At 38.7% G+C, this 7,611-nt stretch overlaps 1 pseudogene; it reads right to left on the bottom strand.

Annotated features, from left to right (window-relative positions):
• Window positions 1-1,801: 1,801 nt before the first annotated feature.
• On the bottom strand, window positions 1,802-4,271 carry LOC149154833 (laccase-17-like; annotated as a pseudogene).
• Between the last annotated feature and the right edge of the window lie 3,340 nt (window positions 4,272-7,611).

Below are 7,611 nucleotides of genomic sequence, written 5' to 3'. Positions count from 1 at the left end.
TGGATCCATCCAACCAATACCGAACAAATGTTCCTTCCACGCCTGTACTAGAATATAGGACCAATATAATGTGATAAAACTGTTCTTTATTTAATGCGAGAATGTATATACACTAGGATACACCCTCATCACTCTAGGGCTACGTGGCCACCATGCACTTGTACCAGAACAAAAAAGGAAAAACCACACCGATTCGAACCACAGATCTTTGATCAAGAGTTGAGTCATTAATCGCTTCAATGGTTTTAATCTTTTCGATGTTAGATATGGCCATTTATACAAATCACTTGGATACCAAATCATGCTGACAACCGGAATAACACGGGCATAGTAAACCTTATGTTAATTAAAACAATGCTACACTAAGGAGCCAATGTGAAGTTTTGGAGCGGAGCACATAGTTTTCAATGTTTGACAACATCTGCGTGGGCTTATGATGGATAGATAACACAATTTACTTATGGTGTACGACATAAGGAAACATCATTTACAATAATTTGCAAAAATAAACTAATTAACAATTAATTATGATATATTACTAATGTCAATGATACAAATTCTATGCAATTTGTTTTCTAATGTATATATTCATTTTTGGAATTTAATTGATTTGCTTTTTCATATCTAAATAGGAGGGATACCATTACAATATGTATTCATAACGCAAAAAATAATTAAAAGTTTTCAAACATATCTATACTCTCAAAGTGTAAAAGAACTACATATCAGCACCACATATTTTTAAAAATATTGACTTTAGAAAATTGGAGTTTTAAAGCTCTTAACTACATCAATTTTCAAATTTTTATTATTGTTGATAACCACACGCGGTTTTAAAGTAGTCTCAAACAATTCAGTTTCCAGTTTAAAAGCCATTATCTCCATTCTTTTTAGAGCTTGATGCTGAATTTTAAATTTTAATGTTGTCAAAAATCATTCAGATGATGACCCAGAAAATTGTTTGCTGCTCTTCAAACATGGTTCTGAAGATTCAAATAAGATATAATAAGACCGTGTGACGCGTTCACGAGTTTAACAAAGACTGATGTGTACGGAAATTTAGAAAATGATCAGGTTACATAAACTCTGTCCACAAGAATGAAACAGAATGTATGACCGCTTAGAAATATGAAAAGGGGAGAAAAGGGGAAAGTTGTGTTGCGCTTTCATTAATGGCGGTATTGATCGAACTTTTTCGTGTGTTTAGTGGCATGTGCTTAACACTAACGATGTGTCTATTTACTAACACGGGGGTTTTTACCTGCGGATTTTGGTGTAACGATAATCATGACTCCAACAAGTGGTATCAGAGCGAAAGGTCTCGAATTCGAAACACATCTGGCTCGCCTTGACGGGGGAGATTATTGCACTCCCCATTAATGGCGGTGTTGATCCAACACTCCAGTGTGTTTCGTGGCATGTGCTTAATACTAGCGATGTGTCTGTTTACTAACACACTCCAGTGTGTTTCGTGGCATGTGCTTAATACTAGCCATGTGTCTATTTACTAACACCTGCAAGTTTTTACCTGAGAATTTTGATGTAACAGCAATCGTGACTCCAACTAATCGAACACAATCAATATAATAATTTAAGTCTTTAGTTCTAGTGTTAAAACTCGGGCTACTCATACACGATCCTCAGTTATCCACGATTGTAGTGCCACGATCTGAGAAAATTAAATGTTCTTATCACCTTCGACAACTTAGGGTTAAGTATAAGTAAATATATGTCTTCATAAATACCAGCCAGTTTGAGCCGTGACTGGAAGCATCTGTGGTGTATTGATGATGGTGAGGAGCTAGCAGGCTGGAAGATCCGAGAGAGGAGGAGGCAGAGAATGATTTGGCGCATTTCCATCCAGGACAACCCATGCCATTTTCAATCCCCACCTCGTGTGAACCTCCAAGTGACAATGCATGAACAAACGCCTACAAAAGTTACACAATAATCATCAAAATCAAACAGATATGAACGGTAGAATTTGATGTCTTAGATCAATGCGACTAGGATTGAAAGAGGGGAATAGATTGGACAAATGTAAATAATATTACCTAGGTTGTCAGCTCGGAATCGAATTGCCACCCAACCTCCACTGGGAACACCGACGGTGTTTCTGTGGGGAGGATCCACCAGATTGAAGTGTTTGGGGTCAGAGCGTGGATTGTAGTTCCCCGTGCCCTGCCCAACTACGAAGAAATCGTATCCATGAAGATGGACAGGACGGCTCTCCGAGAACCACTTGTATGGTGGCGTTGAAGGGAACCACTTTGAGCCTCGTGTCGTTCAGAGTCCGTGTGTTATTCGGAGGGGTGCCAGTGTAATTAAATGAAAATGGCGGATTGTCCGGGAAATTCAACTTGTATACTCCCTTTGACTTCCCAAAGTAGTGGGCGTGAAGAAGCGCAGTGGACGGTAGAACGAAGGATATATTATTCATGGAAGCTGCGAATTTGGTTCCATTGGGACCTTGGCATTTCTGCCCTTCTGGACACGGATTCAACCCCACACCAACGGTGAAGAAAAAGTGTTTATCAACGCTCCGAGGAACAGCTGCGGGAAACTGTGGTGTGGCCAAGCTTCTTAGCTTTTGGCTAAACTTGGTAGCAAATGAGGTATCGTTTAGAGCTGGAAGCGTTGGCTTAAAGGTGAGAGCCGGAAAGGATGAATTTGAAACCTGCGCGTACTCTAAGATGCCGGACGTGGTTGAGTTATCAAAGGTTCCACTGCCTGTAACATAAGGCCGTGCCGCCATTAGAAATCTGGCGTTCAATGGCGGCGGATTCGATTTAGCTTTCAAGAGCACGTTCGTGGTTTGGCCAGGAGAGATGAGAATTGCTTTCGTTTGGAAAGGCTTCACATACAGAGCGTCGATTTCCACCACAGTCACCGTGTGATTGGCAATTGCAAAGAAGAGTTCATCATTGAGAGAAGCATTGATTATACGGAGAAGATATGTTTTTCCTGGGATCACTTTCAGCTTGAATGTATCTGCGCCATGCCTCAATATGAATATATCACAATACACCACAACTATGTCCATCGAGATATGATTATGAATACATAATATTATGATCTAATTGAAGGTCGAAGTTGATAACATACCTTTGGTGGAGCAGTTATAGAAGGGCCCAGGGAGGCCATTTATGGTATATGCGTCAGACACATTCGGCCCGCCACCATTTTGCATTGCTTCATTGATAACATTCTCCGTGTTTGCATTCCACCATTCTCCTGCAAATTCCAATTAGTTCGAGAGTCAATTTATACGTAACTAGACTGTAAATTCTGAGCAACGCACAATTCTATTAGGACATGATTGTGATGCAAGAATCGTGATTAATTAATTTAGTACCGAAGAGAATGGGTGATTCTTGGTGTGGTTAGGGGAATGGATAAGTAGCTTGCTTCTTGGGGTGGATTATAATAGGTCCATACAAGGTAGCACGTAACCAAGAAATGTTTGCATGCCACCACAGCGTTCCTCTCTGCCCTGTGATGGTGAAATTGTAAATGTAGCTCTGTCCAGTTTGAATGGGGCACTGGGTCACGTACGCGGGACCATCGGCCCATGCAGATCTTATCTGACGAATCCCATTCCTGAGGAATGCGTAGAAACCGTTACATATCATAGGAAGGTAGCAGATAATTAAAAAGTAAATTATAAATGCGTCACAACAAATATGATGGCCTGATATATCAGTCAGAAGAGAAAAACAGCTAAAGAAGTTCGCCAATGAATTATTAGACCTACCAATGAATTGTAACGTTGTCTTTCACATGATTTGTGACGTTAATTACCACTCGATCTCCTTCGCGAGCAATTATAGCTGGTCCTGGATATTCCCCATTCACGGTTATCAGAGGTTTCGTATAGCAGAGGCGAGTTATATTCATCAGTCGGATCTGTAAATTATAATTAACAAATTACACGAATTAATTCATCATCTTCCCAGGAAATATCTATGAAAATTGGATTATAACTTCTATAAATTTAATATTTAACTTCTAATATCCAATCCAAGACCTCAACATAAATTTAATATTTAACTTCTAATATGCAATCTAAGACCTCAATATAACTCATAGTTATAAGGCATCCTGTTCTGCATATCATGGCAAAGTTAATCAGAAAGCACATTGATAAAAAGTATATGACCCACATGGAAATGATAGTGTCTCGTCTCCCCGGAAACATAATGAGCTAAAAAGGAGAATGCCAAAAGTTGGAAGAGCACGCCTTTCCATATCTTTGAAGTGCGGATTACCATGATATTCAACGAAATAGTTTATAAAGCGATTTTTCGAAAGTTTTTTAGGCCGGTTTTTCCGGTCGAAATCTGGCAGGAATTTATTGGAATCGCAAGTTTGATAGCTAGTTTCTGCACAATGAAAGCGTCCTAGGGGGTTTCGAGGGTGCTGAATCCAAATATGCAGTTAAAAAACCATTTTAACTGCAACAAATCAAGATTTAACCTCAATTTCTTCCGAGATTCCTTCACCGGAATCTCCAAAAAGTCGCATTATAGACAACTCCATATTCGACCCTCGTCCTAGCAGACAAGAAACAAAAAGAAAGAGAGTTCAGAGAATCTATACTCCTGCTGATACAGTCTGACCACCCTAAGTGTTGATGCTGTGATCTGATATTTCTAGTTTTGCTGTTCTGTGTACTTAAATAGAAACAGAGAAAATTGCTTGTGACGTCATTTTTAGTTAGGTTGCTAGTTGGTAAGATTTGTTAACGTTAATGGCTGCGTTAATTTCTTTTCTTCTTTATGATGACAGTATTGGTTGATGGTTAGGCTACCGTGTCCATTGAAGCCAAAAAGAAATATTGAGTGGCAACAAAGAAACCAGGTAAATTGGTGAAGTCCATGATCTCCAAGGGTCAATATGCAGACAAAGACACAAACTTAACGATCACCATCAATGTAATCATGGTTCAATGGCCTTTGTCGGTGTACCGGCTGAAGCTCCCGATCGTTTAATTTCCTTCTTAATCCCTTTAATTCCAAGCAACCAACCCGGGGTTAACACAGCTGTCCTTAATTCTATTTTACGTGAACAGTTGACGATTTGTTTTTGGCAGACACGAATAGTTGTATCACATTTCTGTTGCAATGTGAACACTATTAATTCATTCTTCCAAATTCTATCTGTCTACCTGAAGCTACTTCCTGCCGCACCTGATAACTGGATGAAGTTTAGAGACATCACTGAACAATCAATTTTGGAATAGTAAACAAAAAATAGAATGGAATACAAAAAACAGAATGGAATGCTGTTGTTAGCGAAAGCATGTAACTAGCCCGCATGATGGGGATAACACACCAACCATATCAAGGGAGTAGGTGGCGAAGCTTAGATTTGATTTATTAACTAGTCAAAAGTGGATAAATGCGTTTATTCATTTGTCATCACAATTATCGATAGAAAAAGCTCAACGAGTTGCACAAAGTAAATGACAATTCTTTTTTTTAATCAAAACCACAACCACTCACCGACACTCAATTGATGACTTTCCTTTCGGTGAATCTAGGGGAGGGAGGCCAATAGTTGCATGGCCTCCCTACGTGGACATAAAGTGACACCTGCCTCGCTGAATAAGTTGTATGACATGATGCCATCTCGCTTCACCACTTGTTTCCATCGCGTCATGCATCTCAATTTCGTGTCTTCGCACCGTTTAGGGTTCCGGTATGACCCACTTCTAGAGGTTGTTTGCTTCCATGTTCATTGTTGTCAAACCAAAAACCTGTTCATTTTACTTTGTTGGTTCCTCCGTGTGAGGTGTCCATTTTTGGTGTATTTGGTGTCTGTTTCTCACATGTAATGGCATGTTGTTTGGTTGCAGAGTTGTGGTGTTTCACTGCGGAGGTGTGTTATTCGGCTGCAGAGGTGGGGTGTGGGTACAGTGAAGGGTTTTGGTTCTTAGGTGGCACGATGTTGTTGTAGGTTTCTATGTCCTCAACTCTAGTTCGGAATTAGAGCGAACTTTCTTCTATTTCACTTGCTCGCTTGATCTCGTTTGACCTGGTACTGGACACAATGGTCGGCGCACTGCAACAAGCATTTGGAGGTTGGCATCATAGATCTTTGGTAGGATTCTTCACCTTACCAACCATACCTGCAACTATACTTGTCAACACATCAATTTTCTCGATATTCACACCATTCTATGCCTTATGTGGGTTATTTTGTGGCTTTTATGGCTTCCGTGGATTTAGACTTTTTCAGTGACTTGTGTGGCTGCCAAAATTGGTGGCTTTTGTCACTTAGGTTGAGATAAAATTTGGGGGTTTTCCATTGGTTAAAGGGTTTTATGAGATATTTGGGATTTAAGATTTTTCTGTAGCTTCTGTGGGTAATTTTGTGGATTTAGAGTTTTTCTATGGCTTTTGTGGTTGCCATAATTGGTGACTTCTATGGCTTTTGTGGCTTAGGGTGAGGTAAAATTTGGGGGTTTTCTACTGGTTAAAGAGTTTTATGGGATATTTGAGATTTGGGGTTTTTTTGTGGCTTTTGTGGGTTTTTTGTGGCTGCCAAAATTGGTGGTTTAGGTCGAGATAAAATTTGGCGGTTTTCAAAATAAAATTAAAATTTGGGGCTGCCAACATTGATTTCTAATTTGAGTCTATATAATTTGGGTTGTGAATTAATTTTGTATATCATGTCAAAGCACTATTTTGTATTTTAGATGTAAGCCTTTGATTTATGATGTCATCTTTTGATTTCTGAATTTTGTTCATGATATGAGATGAGTACCTGTAAGAATTGAAAAACTTAAAAAATGACCAATAATTTGATTTGCTACATTGAGAAGAGTTTGTACCTTGAATGATTGTTACAAAGGCTTCTGAGATAAATCTAATATAAAGGTGTAACTGTTAGGTCCTGTAAATTGTGAGTGGAATAGATGTTGGTATTCTATACACTTCTTTGTGATCATTGCATACTAAGAAGTTCAATTGGAGTTATGTTTGTGCTTCTTGCCTTGTTTGCACTTGCCATATATTTTGAGACCTTCACCATGTGCCATATATTTTAAGACTGTTATGTTGCTTCATCAGTAATAACATTGACTGATAGTGAACCTCCCTCACCATGAGTCAGTTATATTTAGCACACCCTCCTATAATAATAGAGGTTTCATCAACTTTCTTATTCAATTTTCTATATTTTTATTGGAAATAAACATATACAAATTGAGTACTTAACTATATAGTTTTGTCCATGATTTGGGTAGCAGTGGTGAGTTTTTCATCCTATATTTTTTGTTTTCCCACTCTATAATAAGCTTGGAGTCCCCCATTATCCAAAGACTGCTAATACCTCCTCCTGAAGTCAGTGTATATTTCCATATGCTATAGCATAGGGAATGTTGTTGCGTGAATTTGAGGGGATTATTTTGAAATAGTTATGATATGTTGCAATATTGTTTGATGTTTCTAATTTACTGAGTATTTTTTTGTCTTACATGCTGAATGGACGACGCTGCCATTAAGGTTTCACAGATATATTATCCCAATGAAAATGCTACTTTTATTTTGTTGCTAATTTTACTATGTAGAGATATAGTGATTGCAGGGAAGGTCTTCACTCATTATG

Source organism: Pinus tabuliformis, chromosome 9, assembly GCF_031772625.1.
Source record: "Pinus tabuliformis cultivar Carrire ecotype Pingquan chromosome 9, CPIR1, whole genome shotgun sequence".
Lineage (NCBI taxonomy): Eukaryota > Viridiplantae > Streptophyta > Pinopsida > Pinales > Pinaceae > Pinus > Pinus tabuliformis.
The sequence above is the reverse complement of the archived record's forward strand: the minus strand, read 5'-3'. Positions and strand labels throughout refer to the sequence as shown.